General features: G+C 46.2%; 1 protein-coding gene across 2 annotated transcripts in view; it reads right to left on the bottom strand.

Annotated features, from left to right (window-relative positions):
• Window positions 1–15,954, bottom strand: part of GFOD1 (Gfo/Idh/MocA-like oxidoreductase domain containing 1) — a 101,055-nt gene that overhangs the window by 74,058 nt on the left and 11,043 nt on the right. The window contains exon 1 of one of the 2 annotated variants that reach the window (XM_074335209.1): window positions 13,813–15,705. The exons of the other annotated variant lie outside the window; for it this stretch is intronic. The gene's annotated coding sequence lies outside the window, so the exon portion shown is untranslated. Of the gene's footprint in view, window positions 1–13,812; window positions 15,706–15,954 lie in introns of those variants that run through there. 2 annotated transcript variants of the gene reach the window in all.

Raw genomic sequence — 15,954 nt, 5'->3', positions numbered from 1 at the left:
GAACGTGCGAGACTGCAAGGGGAACTTAACCTTCCCTGACCCGTTCCCTCCTGTGGATCCTGAGTCAGAGTTGCCAGAAGCAAATGGGCACCTGCCAGGGATTTGGGAGGTGACCTGGGCTTGCTGTAATTTTCCAGAGTCTAAAATGGAGCAGTGGTCTCTATAAAGTTCTACAGCATACAGAACTGTGCCATGTAGGTAACAGGTTCTCAAAACATGCTTGGGGATGATGATTAATAAGCCTACTAATTAGTAAGGCTCTCCCATCCACCAGTAGCACCCGGTATTGCAACCTAGTGCCCAAGAGTCTCAATTTTTAACAAGTCCATTGTCCACCCCCAGCCCCAGGGCCTCAGAAACTCTTTGAGAAGTTGATGAAGAGAAAAAGTCACATGCCCAGGCAGTGATGGGGCTGGGACGAGAGCCTGGGTCTGGATAATACCACACTTGATACTTCCCTGCACTGGAAGCATTATTGATTATTGATGAAGACCGGGTATTTCTAAGTGTTTGCAACCATCTCTAACAAATTTTGGCAGCTGGATGTGATTCAGAGTAAGCAAGACATCCTCAGTGTCATTCTAAACTGGATTCTTTAACTTATGTTCTTCGGAAGTGGCTGTCACCTTGTTCTGGCAAGAAAAATGAGCATGGAGCTTTCACTGGCTCAGTTTTCAGAGCTCTTAAATCATGCGCTTGGGCTACTTCCGCGACAGCCTTCAGTGGAAACCAAGAAGCATTGTCTATCCAGGCAACAACGGAAGTTTCAGATACGATTCCTGGAGCTCAGACTGGCATCAGTGGTTCCAAAAGATGCTTTCACTCCTTCCCATCAGCCTCTCCCATCCTACAAGCCTAGAGATCTCAGCTCATCCAAAAGGATGTTTGAACTCAGGACAATTAATATCCTAATCTAATTCATTGTTTCCCAGTCCCTTGGCCCTGTTTTCCTCATCCATATGTTTAAAAATCCTCTTTGTGTTATATACAATCTTACAAACCATTTCCAAACTCCTTTGAAATAGAGATGTAACCAACAATGTTCCCCACTCAACTCGTAAGGTGTTCTGATTTGATGGAGAAGTCAGACTGATCTTGACTTCAGTCCCAGACCATCCTGATTAGCGATATGACCTTCAACAAGCGACCTAAACTCTCTGAGGCCCATTTTCCACCTCTACAAAATGGTGCTGATACCTGCATTGCAGGGTTGTTAGGAGGATAAAAATGAGGTGGCATGGAACTGCTTTGTCAGGGCAGTATTGTCCTAATTGTCATCACTAAGGCAGCCAGAAAAAGATCCCATTGCACCTTAGGCAAAAGAAGAGAATTGAGAGGGAGATGAGGGAACATTTCTGATGTGATTTCTTGTAAGAAGTGATATAGAGTGGTGAGAAGAAAAGCCCAAGAGACAGCCATGATAGTAACCAAGAGATTAGACCAGTGTTTTGTTCATCAAAAACAAGATGGACAGGAGGAAGAAAGGGACATGCAAAAATGATCCAGAGATTTTTGTCCCATCTTTAGCTATTGTTATGGGTAGAACTGTGTCCCCCCAAAAGATGTTGAAGTCCTAACCCCTGCACCTCAGAACAGAACCTAATTTGAAAATAGATTAACTTACTGGTGACCAAGTTAAACTGAGGTCATTAGGGTTGAGCCCTAATCCGTATCACTGATCCTTATAAAAAGCAGAAGTTTGGAGCCAGACACATGCACAGGGAGAATGTCATGTGGTGATGAAGTCAGAGAACTGAGTGACGCAACTACAAGCCAAAGAACCCAAGATGGCCAGCAAACCCTGAGAAGCAGGAGAGAAGCCTGGAACAGACTCTCCCTCACAGCCCTCAAAAGGTACCAACCGTAACGACACCTTGATTTTGGACTTCCAGCCTCTAGGACCGCAAAACAATAATTTTCTGTTGTTTAAGCCACCCTTTTGGTAGTACTTTGTTACAGCAGCCCCAGGAAACTACTACAGCAATCAACGAGAAGAGGCCTTTATTATTATATTATACATTGTTGTTGTTGTTATATTTTAACACTTCTGGGCACTACAGCCATGCTGAGACACGAAGCCCTAAGCTCAGGCCTGCATCACTGCCATACTGACTCTTGTCTAGATTTCCATAGCTCTCTTATAGCAGTGCCCTTCCCCCACACTGGAGCTCACGCTTGGTACCAATTTAATAGACCCAAACACGTCCTCACCACTCACAGAATCAATTCTGAAACACTCCTCCACTCCCGCTCAACTCTGTGAAGCACTGACTTGTCTCTTTTTCCCGTTTGCTGCCCTCAGGGCACCAGGACAATCCCATCCTTGTGCCACGTTTGTCAGCAATGGTCCCACAAATTCTGTTCCCTCTGAAATCAGACATGGAGTCCAGACAATGTGCTCCTTTAAGGGAAAAGGTCAAGTTAGGACAACAATTGATTCTGGCAGTGACCCTCGTATCTCCAAAGAATATGCCTACATCTCTAATTTAGAGGTTCCCCCCTCTACTTTCTTAGATGAGGATTCAGGTAATTTATACACTCAAGGCTCCTAATTGTCATACCGCAATTTTATCCCCTCTAAAAAGAAAAAAAAAAGCCTCGATAAATTTTATTATATACTTGCAGGGGGAGGTTGAAAACACATCCAGAAATTCCTTGATGTTCCTCTCATCAAGACGGATTATATATTCCCCTTCCCTTGACTGGGGGCCTTTGTAACTGCCTCAATGCCCAAAATGAGGCAGGAGTGACTGCACAATTTCAGAGCCTTGGTTAGAAAAAGTCACAGCAGCATCTGCCAGTTTCTTTGGGGACACTCATTCTGGCAGCCTCCAGCCACTATGTAAAAAGTCCAGCCACCCTTAAAATCCTATGTGGAAAGATGAGAGAGAAGGTGGTGGGGAACTGAGGAGCCCCAACTGTTCCAGCCCCCAGTTATCTCATCTTCCCAGCCCAGGTACCAGACAGATGTGTGACGCACCATCGGAAAGATCCCAGGCCCAGCCATCATCTGACTGCAACAGCATGAAGACCCTGAGAGACAGCCATCTAGGGAAGCCCAATCAACCTCCAGCTTGGTCAGCGAAACACATGATTATGATGGTTTTAGAGCCACTGTCCTGGAGCGGTGTGTCAGCAGCTCTAGATCATCACAACACTCATGTTTACTTCTCGCCCATCAGGGACACACGCAGTAGTCCCAGTGGAAGGGAACGCATGCCCCCTTCAGCCTCTCCTCTCCGCTCCCCTTCCACCCCCCTGATTCTGCCTTCTGGGGGTCTCCGTTTCTATTGCCTGTGTTTATTATATTACACTCTGCTAAGGAGCCACAGTGAGGAACCACCACCCGTGCTGGCTCCGTGCTTCTTGTGCCCACCACCGCCAGGCTCTCCTGCACTGCCACCCGAGGGGTCTTCTAAACACAGGGCTCGTCAGGTCCCTCATCCTCACTGCCCAGAGGAGAACATTCTGCTCCTTGGGTTGGTGTTAGGGCCCTTTGCGGTTCTGCATCTCCAGCTTCACTCCCTGCCTGAAATCAGCTCACGCTGCTTCCTCACCAGGAGAGCTCTCCTTGCTAAAGCTCTACTCAAATACCAACGCTTCTGTTGAGTCCCCCTTTGTGCCCCACACCTGTCCTCTCCTCTGACCCCCCATGGCAGTGACCCCAGGCTGGCATAGCCCTGTCACTCTGTATCGCAGCACCTCCCCCAAGGGACTGTAAACTCCCCGAGGGCAGGAACCCCCAACTCACACTGCTTCTAATAGACTCAAAATAAACGGCTGAATCCTTGCTGAGCCCAACTTCAGTAATCCCAGTGGGACTCCCAGGAGCCACCAATTAGTGGTGTTAGATGGACAGGTTTTGAAAGAGAAAAAAGGGAATTGCATCAATCCTCTGGCTGGTACCAGAATCTGCCTTAGTTTTCATTTTCCACCTCTCGGGTGACGGGAACCAATGACTCCCGTATCTCCAAGGTACCAAGGACGTGAATGGCACACAGTGAGTCACAATTACCCTGAGCACAGCGGGTCACCTTGAGCTGGTCATGCTTGACATCGAGAGGCACGCAGCAGAGCAGCATGAGAGGACAGACGCCACACTCCCACTCTGACAGCCTTTGGTTTATTCTGTTCTTGTACAACGTACACCTTAGCTCTCCCAACTTGACCCTTTGGAATCGGGGAGTGCATCTCATCATGTTTTGAGTCTCCTTTACAGCCCCTGGCGGAGTGCCCTGTACATGGCGGGCTCTCCATCATCGCTGCTCTCGTGATCACCTTGGGCAGCCTTCAGCCCCACAGGCTCGGTCTTTGTGGTGTCACAGAGCCAGAGCTTCACTGAAGGCATCTGCCCTCCCACGCCCAGCCCTGCACAGACCCTTGCCACGATGCCATCTGGAACAAACACCCTGGGTCTCCTGAGTCAGCTACTGCAGCTGTGATTCCTCCACTGCAGCCTCGGGAGGCTAATGAGCCAGAGCAGCCTTCCCCACCTTGTTTTTCCATCCATGGTCTGCTCACCCCTTCCACCCTCCAGAGCAGGGCGGTACCACTCTGCCCTCACACTGCCCATTCCTCCTGCAGCAGCTGGTTTCTGTCAGTCGAATCTATGAGTGGTGCGTGCTGTTGGTTTTTTCCTTTATCTGGTATGTACGGGGGACTCTCTCCCTCACATGAATTCCTCCCTCTGACTTCAGAGAGAAAGGAGGTTCCTTCTCCATCACTCCACCTCACCCCAGACTCAGCTCTTCCCAGAAAATGTATGAGCCAGGCTCAGAAGCCAGAAAGCGGAGGCCCTGCATCTCACCTCTCGGAGTGATGGGCACAGACGATGACATCAGGTGCCTCATGTACCATCTGTGTGTACCAAGGATATTGCAACGAGTCACCAATACCACGGGGCACTTCTGCTTGTCAGGCCAGAGGTTGTGAGGCAGCACAGCAGTTTATTAGCCTGAACTGCAGGTTCGATTCCATAGCTACCAGTTCTTAGCTGTGTAACACTGAGCAAGTTATGGAGTCTCTCCATTTCTCCATCCGTAAATGAAGATAACTACTTCCTCAAAAGTGTGGTCATAAGAATTAAGTGAGATGTGTGGCACATGACAAATACTATGCTTTTAACAAAAGGGGTTGTGTTTATGTATTGGGGGATCTGACATAGCTCATCTGCAGTGCTATCATTGCACTATTTTTACAACTACTCTCATGATCTAGACATGGAAAAAACAAGAAGATAAATGCTCCTAGCTTCCTGGGGCTATTTAATTCCAAGGAGGGCTGGTGATATTGTTGCCAGTTTCTGAATGTCATGAATTGGGGCTCTTCCTAGAATTTCTGTCTCTCTTTTTACCCCTTCCATCAGAGCTAAAAAGAACTGGCAGAACACCTCAGATCCCTTCCCAGCTCAGCACAAGTCAACAGGTTCTGAGCTTCCCACCCAGCTCACTGTCAGTACGCTCATCTATGAGGGCCTGGGAGAAGAAGTCGCTTTCTGCAAAGTAAAACAAGCTGAGTTATGCGCCCAGGCAAAGCCCACTTCACTCAAGGCTGACTGATTGCCAGAACTTTCCGGACAATGAGGAAGAAATCACCTCTTCCCTGATACTTGCCTGGATCCTTAACTTTTCCATCAGGGCCCTGAGGTCGGTGAAACATGGGTCTTTGCCAATTCCAAGTGCTAGAATTTAAACAAAATGCTGTCCCGGAAACCTCAAACATAATCACTAGCTTTGCAAACCACATACAACAAAACAAACCAAACCCACCCTGGTGGTAACCTATGCACCCAAATTCGTAGTGTTGTCTTCCTCTGGGCCATGACACCTGCCTGGAAAGAGGTTTCCTTTCCTCTAGAAGAAAGCCACTGATGAGAGCAGTTCAGGTTGCACATGCCATCCTCGGAGATCAGCAAGTTGGTCAAGATAGGCTGCTAAGATTTCATTAAGCAGAAAGCATCTCTCTTTTCAAACTGTCAAGTCACACAGGTGAGCAATTAAGCCACTGAAACGGAAGATGGGAAAGGTTTCTTAAGGAGCATTTAAAAATGCAAAGCATGTTATCTGTAACACTGCCCGGGCACTTAATTAACTGTATGTCCCACGTAAGCATTAGGCCTGACCACCGGAATCCAGAAAGGTGGAGCTGAGTCCAGCCTGCTTTTTAACAGATGCTGCACGGGAAGGCTGGGGGTGTGCAACAGGGGGTGTGGTGAGAGTGGGGCTCACTGCCACCCCGCTACTTAGAGGCAAGGCACCACCCCAGATTTAGGCTGTTCACCGTGGGAGCCACTCATCGCATGTGGCCACTTACATTTAAATTAATTAAAATGGAATAAAATGCAAAATTCAGTTCCTCATTAGCCACATGTGGCTACTTACATTTAAATTAATTAAAATGGAATACAATTTAAAATTCAGTTCCTCATTTGCACTAGCTCCATCTCACGCGCTCAACAGTCTCATGGGGCCAGCGGCTCCCACGCCGGACAGCGCACAACGGAACATTCTCATCCCCACAGGAAGTTGTACAGGACGGAGTTGCTTCAGATCACCAGCCTCTCCACATTCTTTCCTCTCCACCAGTGTTTGGGTGTCATTTTTACCTCAGGGAACCATCCATTCAGCATTAAGAAATCAATTCAGTGGGACAGTACCAGCTTTCCTTCTTCTTAATGAAATAAGAGAGAAGAGAAAAATATCACAGCACATCATGTGCCAATGAAATAAAAGTAAGTTGCAGGTCACAAAACTTTTCAATTTTATTCAATTTTATTTATACACATATACACACCTATATGTTACCTATATCTATACATTTATAGTTATATGTCAACTGGGCCACAAGGTAAAATGTATTAAGTCCTGTGGCTCAGGGTCAGAATAAGTTAGACCCCCTGCACTACAGCCTGGTCCTTAGCGACAGATTTTTGGGTGCTTTGCCCCTGCTCCTCTCCCGCTTTTCCAGATGACTCAGGTCACGAGACAGGGAGGCAGCGTGCTGCACAGCACCACACGCAGGTTTCCCTCCAGACCTGATTTTCCCTGTGTGCTCTTCCATGGTAATCCATTTCCCCTGGGCACAGAGCCAGGAACCTGGAAGGATCCAGACACTTGTCTGTGCTCCAGTGTTTACTCAGGCAGGGGAGGAGGAGAGGGTGGGCAGACAGACCCACGGCTGAGCTCACACCACTTCTGTGGCTTGTGAAGTCCGGCCCTTCTACATTTATAGCAGAATAAACGACTTGTCAGAACATCAGCAACAACGATTAAGAAGTGCCCAGAAATCATTCTTGCTCCCTTGGACCCCAGCTCCTTCCTCTCCAGCTATGGTCCTATGGCTCACAAAGGCCGAAAGAAACTGGAATACCATTTCCCTCATTGTGATAGTTAATTGTGTCAACTTGGCTAGGCCATGGTACTGAGATATTTGGGCAAACGATATTCCAGATGTTTCCGTGAAAGCATATTTTAGATGAGATTAACATTCAAATTACCAGTCTCTTAGTAAAGCAGATTATTCTCCACAATGGTGGATGGGCCTCTTCTAATCAGTTGAAGACCTTAAGAGAAAGAGTGATAACCCCTAAAGAAGAGGGAATTCTGCCCACAGGCTGCCTTCAGGCTTGAATTGTAACATCGACTCTTCCCTGGGTCTCCAGCCTGCTGTCCTGCCCTGCAGATTTTAGACTTGCCAGCATCCACACTGCATAAACCAATTTCTTAAAATCTATCTACCTACTTACCTACCTACCTACCTACACACACACACACACACACATAAACACACACACACACACATACACACACACACACACACACACACACCCTACTGGTTGTGTTTCTCTGGAGAATTAGAAGTTTTCCTGACTAACACACACTCATATTCTGCCCAAAGAAAACTCAAATGTCTCTCAAATGCCACCTCCCCTAGTAAGCAGCCCCTGATTTACTCTGCCGGAATAATCGCTGCTTCTTCTATGCTCATTTCTGTAGTATAGTGCCTGTGCCACATTTTTGCAAACATAATTATTGTGCCTTGTACCATGGCTCATATTTGGATCGTAAACCTTGTTACTCAAAGCTTGGTCTGTGAACCAGCAGCAACAACACCCCTGGAAACTTGTTAGAAATGCAGAATCTCGGGCCCGTCCAGACCTATGGAATCATTTTAACAAGATGCTCAGGTGCTTCAGATCACGTTAAAGTTTGAGAAGCACTGTTTTAAACAAAGTTCCTTAACTTTGAGGAGCTTTTAAAAATAACAAATGCCTAGCTCCTACCCTCAGAGACTCTTAAGTAATTGAGAGTCTTAAGTAATTGGGGTGCAGCCTGGACATCAGGTGTTCAAAACCTTCCCAGGGGTTCCTAATGTGTAGCCAAGTGCGAAAACCATTGTAAATGAACCCCTCATTTTATAAGAGCAAGTGAGACTATGACATTAAAAGCTGTGGCAGGCCACAAAGTGAGTTAGCATCAGGAACAGGACTCCACCACGGCTTCCTGTCGCCCTAAGAATGTTAAAGAAACAGAAAAAGGCCCATATGCACCATCAGCAAACGTAAAATGAAACCTGGGTCATCCAACACCCATCTGATTCAGGACACTGTCACCACACCAAGTGTCTCCTTGGGAAGAACCCAGAGGATGCTCTATAAATACAAAGAACTACTCGGTTTAGGTGGGATCTCAGGAACCCTTCCCATTTATAATCACTGTCAAACACTGAAATCAAGTGTAAAATTAGTGCTGGAAAAGGCAGGAGCCAACCCCTTGCCCCAATCTAGGGTGACCCCAAAATGTCCCACACAGGCAGAAATACTGCCTCAATCAGCAACGTCATTCTCTGCTGGTGTCTGATTCTTTGCTCGTGCAACTCTATGGAAGGTGCAAGATGACATTATTGTGCCTTCTTAGTGTTGCCATATGGCATGGATTTTCCACCTGAGTTAGGAGATAACAAGAAGAAAGGATGGGAGAAGTAAACAGTTGTTTTCCTTTCAAGACCCTCTCTGTCTTTATGGCAACCCAGGAGCTGCACTCACTCCTCTCCCAGGGCGATGGATGGTCAGTAACAACAGCCTCGATTCACATCTCACGCTCTGCCTTTTGGGAAGGGTGACTACACGCAGAGGGGGCCCATCTTGTGCGGATACAGGCATGAAAAGTGGCTGCACCCAGACAATTACTCAAGTGTGTGCAGTCCCCACTACAGTCTGTAGTGGGGCCTCCCATACAGTCCCCACTGCAATTTCTGGCCCGGAGTTGCTGGGAACGAATATCCCTTTGATCTGCTGCTGACAGTGCCGTCGTTCTTCCTGGGCAAAACTACATCTTTTCTTAGTGCAATGAAGCACTATCTGCTTAAGGGGGCACCTGCTGAAAAAGCTAACCCCAAATGCCCACTGTGCTGATAAATTTGTGCCCAGAAATTATACCGAACCCCACTGAACTGCTAGCTTGACAGCTGGTAGTAGCAGTTACCTGTACAGATATGTTCTCAGCAGTGACATTAAAGGAAAAAACCTCCACACCTTCAAGAGCACAATGTATGTGGGCGGGCACACACACACACATACACACACGTGTATACACATTCACACATGGACACACACACATACACAGGGGCACACACACACACTGTTGACAAGCAGCCTTCCCACTAAGCTACACCATCCATGCCCCTTTGTCCTTGGAATGCATGCATCTCCTCCCATGCAGATAAAGGGAAAACTACTTCCTATTATAAAGGACAGTTGTGTGCATTTGTGTAACAGATTAAAAAAAAATACAATTGACAGCAGTAGTAATAAAACAGCACTTAAAAATATTTACCAAACCACATAATTTTTCTCAGTCAGTGCCAAGCTTTAAAAGTGAGTTATTGGTGTAGATACACAACGTGGGAACTGCCAGGGACTCATAAACCCACTGTGATACCTGCATTTTATGGGTAAGGAAGCAGAAATCTAGGGGGTGAGGTCATGTGCCCAAGGCCACACAGCTAATTAGTTGTGATATCTAGATAAGAACCACCTGTCCAGAGTCCCAAGCCAACAGTCTTTTGATGGCAGCACATCGCCCCCCACCCCCGACACACACACAGCCCTGAAAGCAATGCCAGCAGATAGTGATGAATGTTCTCAGAACAGGGTTTCTGACACTACTCACCACCTACACCAGCCCAGGTTTAGCTAAAAAGAGAACTCCCTGCGAACAAAAGGGGAAATGAAAACTGGAAATGTTGCAGTTGCACCATTCCTATATTTCTTTGGAAGGCTGAAGCCAACAAGAACTTCTCTTCCCAGCCTGGGGCAAGTTCAGGAGGTAGAGGAAAATGATGGGACTGCACCAGCCTTTTCCAGCAGCACTTGGGTTCTGGCCACACACCGTCAGAATTACAAATAATTCAAAGTACCCTACAACCAAGAGCCTATGGCTTCTCCCCAAATTCAGAGTCATATCCAATTATTCCCCTGAACAACAGCAGAGCTCCCGGACCTTTATACACCCACTTCCACTTCCGGGGAGACCACCTCTTCCCTTTGGCCAATGCTGGACTGATTTTTGCTTCAGCATAAACTTGTGCATGTGCCTGGGGACAGCTGTCCCAGATTCAAAGTCTCACAGAACATAAGAACTGGAAAGTCATCCCAACCAAACAATTTTTCCCATGTTATTGTCTCTTTCTTTTGAAAAATAAATTTATTTTTTCCATTAAAACCATATTTTTAAAAATTGAAAATTTAGAGAATATAAAAATCCAAATCCTACAGGCCCACTGGATGTGGGCTTATTATTACCTATCAGATTTTAATTTTCTGGGCATGTATGTTTTATACAAGGTTATCATAATATACAAATATTTCTGTATCCTTTTTCTTTACCTAAATTATACCATTAAAAAATCCCTATGCTGCTATAGTCTTCCTATACATAATTCCAATGGCTATTTATTATTTAATCAACTGTATTTACCATGTTTACCTAACCGGTTCCCTACTGTGGACTATTTGTGTTTGTTTCTAGGGCTTCGGTAGAATAAATAAGGCTTCACTGAACACTCTTGTATATACAGGTTTTTTTCAGTTACTTGACGTTATTTCCCAGAGCTTATTTCCTGAATTATTTCTGAGAGCTTCCCAGAAGCCAACCTCCCCAATTTTTCTCATTGTTGGAGAAACACAGGCCCTGAGTGATTAAATATCTGAAAAGGAAAAAGAAACACTCTCTAGAGCCCCAGGTTTGGTCCTGCCTCAGCTGTCAACAATCAGCTGTGTGAATACGACAAGCCACTCAACTCCTCTGAGACTTGGTGTCCCTCAGGCATTAGATGACAGGTCATGGTGTTCTGATCACCAGGAGTACTCTCTTTCTGCTCTTCACACGACCTCCTGGGCGATGCCAAATCACCTGGCCAGTCTCCCTGCTACTTCTCTGCTTTTGACCTAAGTTACTCAGGAAAACGACTTAGTCAAAGGCTATTGTGGGACCAGATGGGCTGTATAGTCAAGTCTAGGTGTGCAAACCGTAGCAGCAGTCTTGGCTGTTTCTCCCCCCTCTAGTCCTGCGCAGCGCTTTCTGAATCCAGGTCAGCCCTGGAATTCAAACCTGCCTCATTCCTAGGCGTGTTGACCATAGCACATTGTGACAATGATAAACACACAGGCCTGCATGGGGACTTCCCAGAATTCAGTCGTGTGGGGGAGGGAGCTGGCCTGTGTCTCCTTTCATGGTTCTCCAGGACAGTAGAAAGGCCACTATCACATCCCTAATGGATCCCTGCAGGGAAAAACACCACACTTAGCCAGAGCACACCAGGACAAATGATAGAATGCATTCCTCTTGTTTCTTTCTGTCTTATCCATACCACAGTTTGCCATTTGTTGTGGGCGTCTTTAAAAGGAAGATTATAATCAGCAGAGAAAAGAAGATAATTAACTTTTTCTCAATCTTTCAACGTCCTGTTTGCCATACGCAGTTCCCTGTGCTACTGTCTCCTCAGTTATGGAACCAGGTGATGTGAGTTCCAGTTCAGTCATCTCCCCCTTTACATACGTCATCTGTGAAAATCACATGGCCTTTGCACAGTTATAAAAGAAAGCACAACCGGACCACGGATTTTGCTGCATGCTGTGAGGGTCAACACACAAGCTTCAGAGTCAGGCAAACCTATGTCGAATTCTGATTCCACTTCTTTTCAGCTGGGTGAACCTGACAAAATACCATATTTCACAGAATCTACAACACCATGGCAAAGACCTACAATCATTTTACTTACTACCAAGAAAGAAAAGTCTCTGCTAATTAAACAGTGACATAACATCGATTGTAAGACATACCTCTATTTTAGATGCTAAAGTGTGGGGGAAAAAAGTCTTAGAATCGACAAGTGAGATTTAACCTCCCTACAATTACATTTCTCAGGTGTAAGATGGAGATGCTACATGCCCACCTTGAAGGTTTGTTGTGAGGTGGATACGAGATGGCACTGCACAATGCTATACTCTGGACTGGGTCCACAGTAAGGGCTCAATACAATGTTAGTTCCTCTTCTCATTTCAAAAGTGAGAGGTAGGTTCTGGATAGATTATAAGCTCTTTCAGGGCAGATACCAGGTTTTATACATCTTTGACCTCTTCTCACCACCCATGACCTAAAACATAGCCGTGCACATTAGAGATACTTAATAAATGGATGGTGAATATAACTGAACTAGTTGAAAACTGACAAATTCCCAAGTAGAGATGCGCCTGTCAGAGTATGTGGCCAGTGCAATCCCACTGGCTTCCCCAGCCCTGGAAGTGATGAGCACACCTGTCAGTACCTTCCTGGGTCATGGAGGCTGCAAAAGAGAAAAGCAAACGTCAGCTGCTCAGTGCACATCCCCAATGCACGCAAGCTGTGGACGGCGGCCCACTGCATTTGGGTAAGCACGAGTAGCTAAGTCTCAGTTCCAAGACAAATGCACACTGGGGTATCCCTGGGCCTCCTGGGGGAAGCCAGGCTGCCTCTGTGCCCTAAATGTGAAAGGCTGTGCATATCAATCCAGACAGGCTATATCCCCACGGGCTCTAAACCTGGAGTCTCTGAGAGGGTTACTGCGCGGCATAAACAAATGTCCCACGTGGTGATGCTGGAAGGAGCAGAAGTTCAGACAAACAGATTTTCCCCCCTAGATGTTTATACCATGTTTCCCCGAAAATAAGACCTAGCCGGACCATCAGCTCTAACGTGTCTTTTGGAGAAAAAATTAATATAAGACCCGGTCTTAGTATAGTATAGTATATAAGACCCGGTCTTATAGTAAAATAAGACCACGTCTTATATTAATTTTTGCTACAAAGACACATTAGAGCTGATGGTCCGGCCAGGTCTTATTTTTGGGGAAATATGGTACCTGCTGCTTGCCCCTCCTCGGTGTACCCCAGCTCTATTGGAAAAGGGGAAGAGACAGAGCCAGGGAAAGAATCTCATTTTCCACCGCCCACTTTTGATCATTCTTATTCATGTAGGAGATGAGAGGAGCTGACAATGACACATTTAAATAACAGGTAATCTAAAATCCTTACTTCGCCCTTAACTTCAGTCAAGAGACCTTCGGTCAGAGACACACTCAGGCGTGTGTGTGTGTGCACGCACATGCTCACACCCTCACAAATGCACACTCACTTCTCCCTCCAAGCTCCGACTAGCTGGAATTTCAAAGTCCCAGTTTCCTAAGGAACGTTCACACAAATGGATATTGCTTTCACAAAGTGAATGGGACTTGAAGGGGAACAAAAGAAATAACAACTAGCAAAATAGTAATTACCTATCCTTTGACGCTTTGTGCATTCGTTCTTATTCAGCCTTTCCGTTCAGATGAAGGGAAGGACAGGAGGATTGAAGGAAGGAGGAATTCAGTCAGAAACCTCATTTCCCAGAGTCACGCAGTGTGTTGGCCGTAGGGTAGAAAGCAACCTTCCTGTGAAATCAATTTTCCTTCCGCAGGAACTGGTTTGTGAGTGTTCTCTCGGGTTCTCTAAGAGCCCTGCATCTAGTCCCTTCCACCACTGCCCTCCTTTGCTTCTCTGTGCTCTGGGCAAAAGGAGGAAAAGCCCCGCAGGGTTGCTGTCTTCTAGGAGCGAAGGCTGCATTCCTGCGCCGGCATCGCTCTGTCCCCATCTGTGACATCTGCTACCTAAAGTATCTGTGATGACCCCAAAGTGGGCAGGGGTGTCATTTATCTGGTTGCCCATTCCCAACACTTAATGGGGATTTTAGGAAACTTGCCACAGCACATATCCCTCTTATTAATAAGAGAGTCCTTACTAATAAAGAAAGTCAGGCATGTAGCTCATCAAACCTCTACTAATTATTTACGACACTCCAGTCACCCACTGTGTAGATACCCTATCATCCTATTCCTGGGAGAAAACAAAGCACACCCAAGAGTCTGCATTTCTCAAAAATCCATGTTTAGATCAAGCATAAATAACTGCTGTGTTCACTGCTGCATCCCCAGTATTGAGACTAGTGCCATCCGCTGGAACTTTCTGCAATGATGAAATTGCTCTATGCTACACTGTCCAATACAGTAGCCACAGCCAGCCACATGTGGCCTTTGAGCACTTGAAATGTGACTAGGGAAACTGAGGAACTGGGCTCTCTATATTACTTAGTTTTAATTGATGTAAATTCAAAGAGCCACGTATGACTAACGGCTACTGTATTGCAAAGCACAGATCTACAGAGTGCCTGGCATACAGCTGGTGCTCAATAAATGTTTGCTTAAGGGAAGAATGAATGGACAGTAGCTGATCACCATAACTTCTGATTAAGCACAATTCTCACATTCATTGAGCACTCACTTTAAATAAATCCCTGTTTAAATCAACAACCTTCTGAGCTAGGTACTTTTATTGTCTAGTTTAAAGATGAAGAAACTGAGGCTCAGAAGAGTTAAGGAGGAAATCCACAGCCACGCAGGACGTGGCCAGGCCAGGAATCAACCCCAGGCAGTGTGACGGGGCAACTTTTCTACTGATGAAAACAGTGTTTCACTTTACTTTCTGCAGGGTGACACCAAATTCAACAATGAGCTTTTCCTTTTGAAACAGAGCAATGAACATACACAGTGTGTTATGTCTGGGGAGCTTTTAGAAGCTTAGCCAGTGCATTCAGCAGAGCCTCAGCAAGGCTCTGTTGACTGACCTGGACCCCAAGTCAAGAAGTAACTATTCGTTCCACCACTGTGGCCTTTCCCTAGAACCACCTCCCAGGACAGCAGAGTACTCGGCAGTAACCTCACACTCTCCATGAACTCTCACCTCCTAACACTGACAAGCACGTCCTCGCATCATGCACTGAGTGTCCATCTCCAAAGAGAGTCTTTCATCTTTTCTCATCCATAAGTCATAGCCCCAGCTGACCACTGACCCTTGGATAAAACGGGCTCAACTGTGTAACAAAGGGACATGAGTTTCCACCACCATCCGGCACAAACACAAAACCAGGAACTGAGCATGGCCAGCTCACCCTCTCCTCAGCTGACCCTACTTTCCACCATAGCAGCCCCGATGCCATCACACAGGGAACTTTTGTCTTTATAAGGTTTCTTGCTGAATCCATTTTTGCAGCTCTTTTCACACCCTTTAAGGCGGTCATTTGTGCTCCTCTCAACGGGGTTCTTTCCAACAATCCTGCAAGCTGTTTCCTTTGCCGACCCCAGAGCTGTGTCATCTGTGACTGTCACCATTGGGATCTGAGGGGAGAAAAAGATGCAAGTGGAACTACTGCTGATGAAGGGGATTGGGGGAATTTGATGGCAAAACAAAAAATTAATTCTAGGTAAGATCATTGTTTTCCATTTGGACATTCTTAAACCACTCTAAGTTTGTCCTCGGTGGTCAACCGTAGGAAACAATTTTCCTCAGAGTGTTGCTACATAACCAAGTGGTTCCTTGAAGAGGAT

This window comes from Rhinolophus sinicus, linkage group LG06 (assembly GCF_036562045.2).
Source record: "Rhinolophus sinicus isolate RSC01 linkage group LG06, ASM3656204v1, whole genome shotgun sequence".
NCBI classification, from domain to species: Eukaryota; Metazoa; Chordata; class Mammalia; order Chiroptera; family Rhinolophidae; genus Rhinolophus; species Rhinolophus sinicus.
This window is presented reverse-complemented; position numbering and strand designations above follow the sequence as displayed.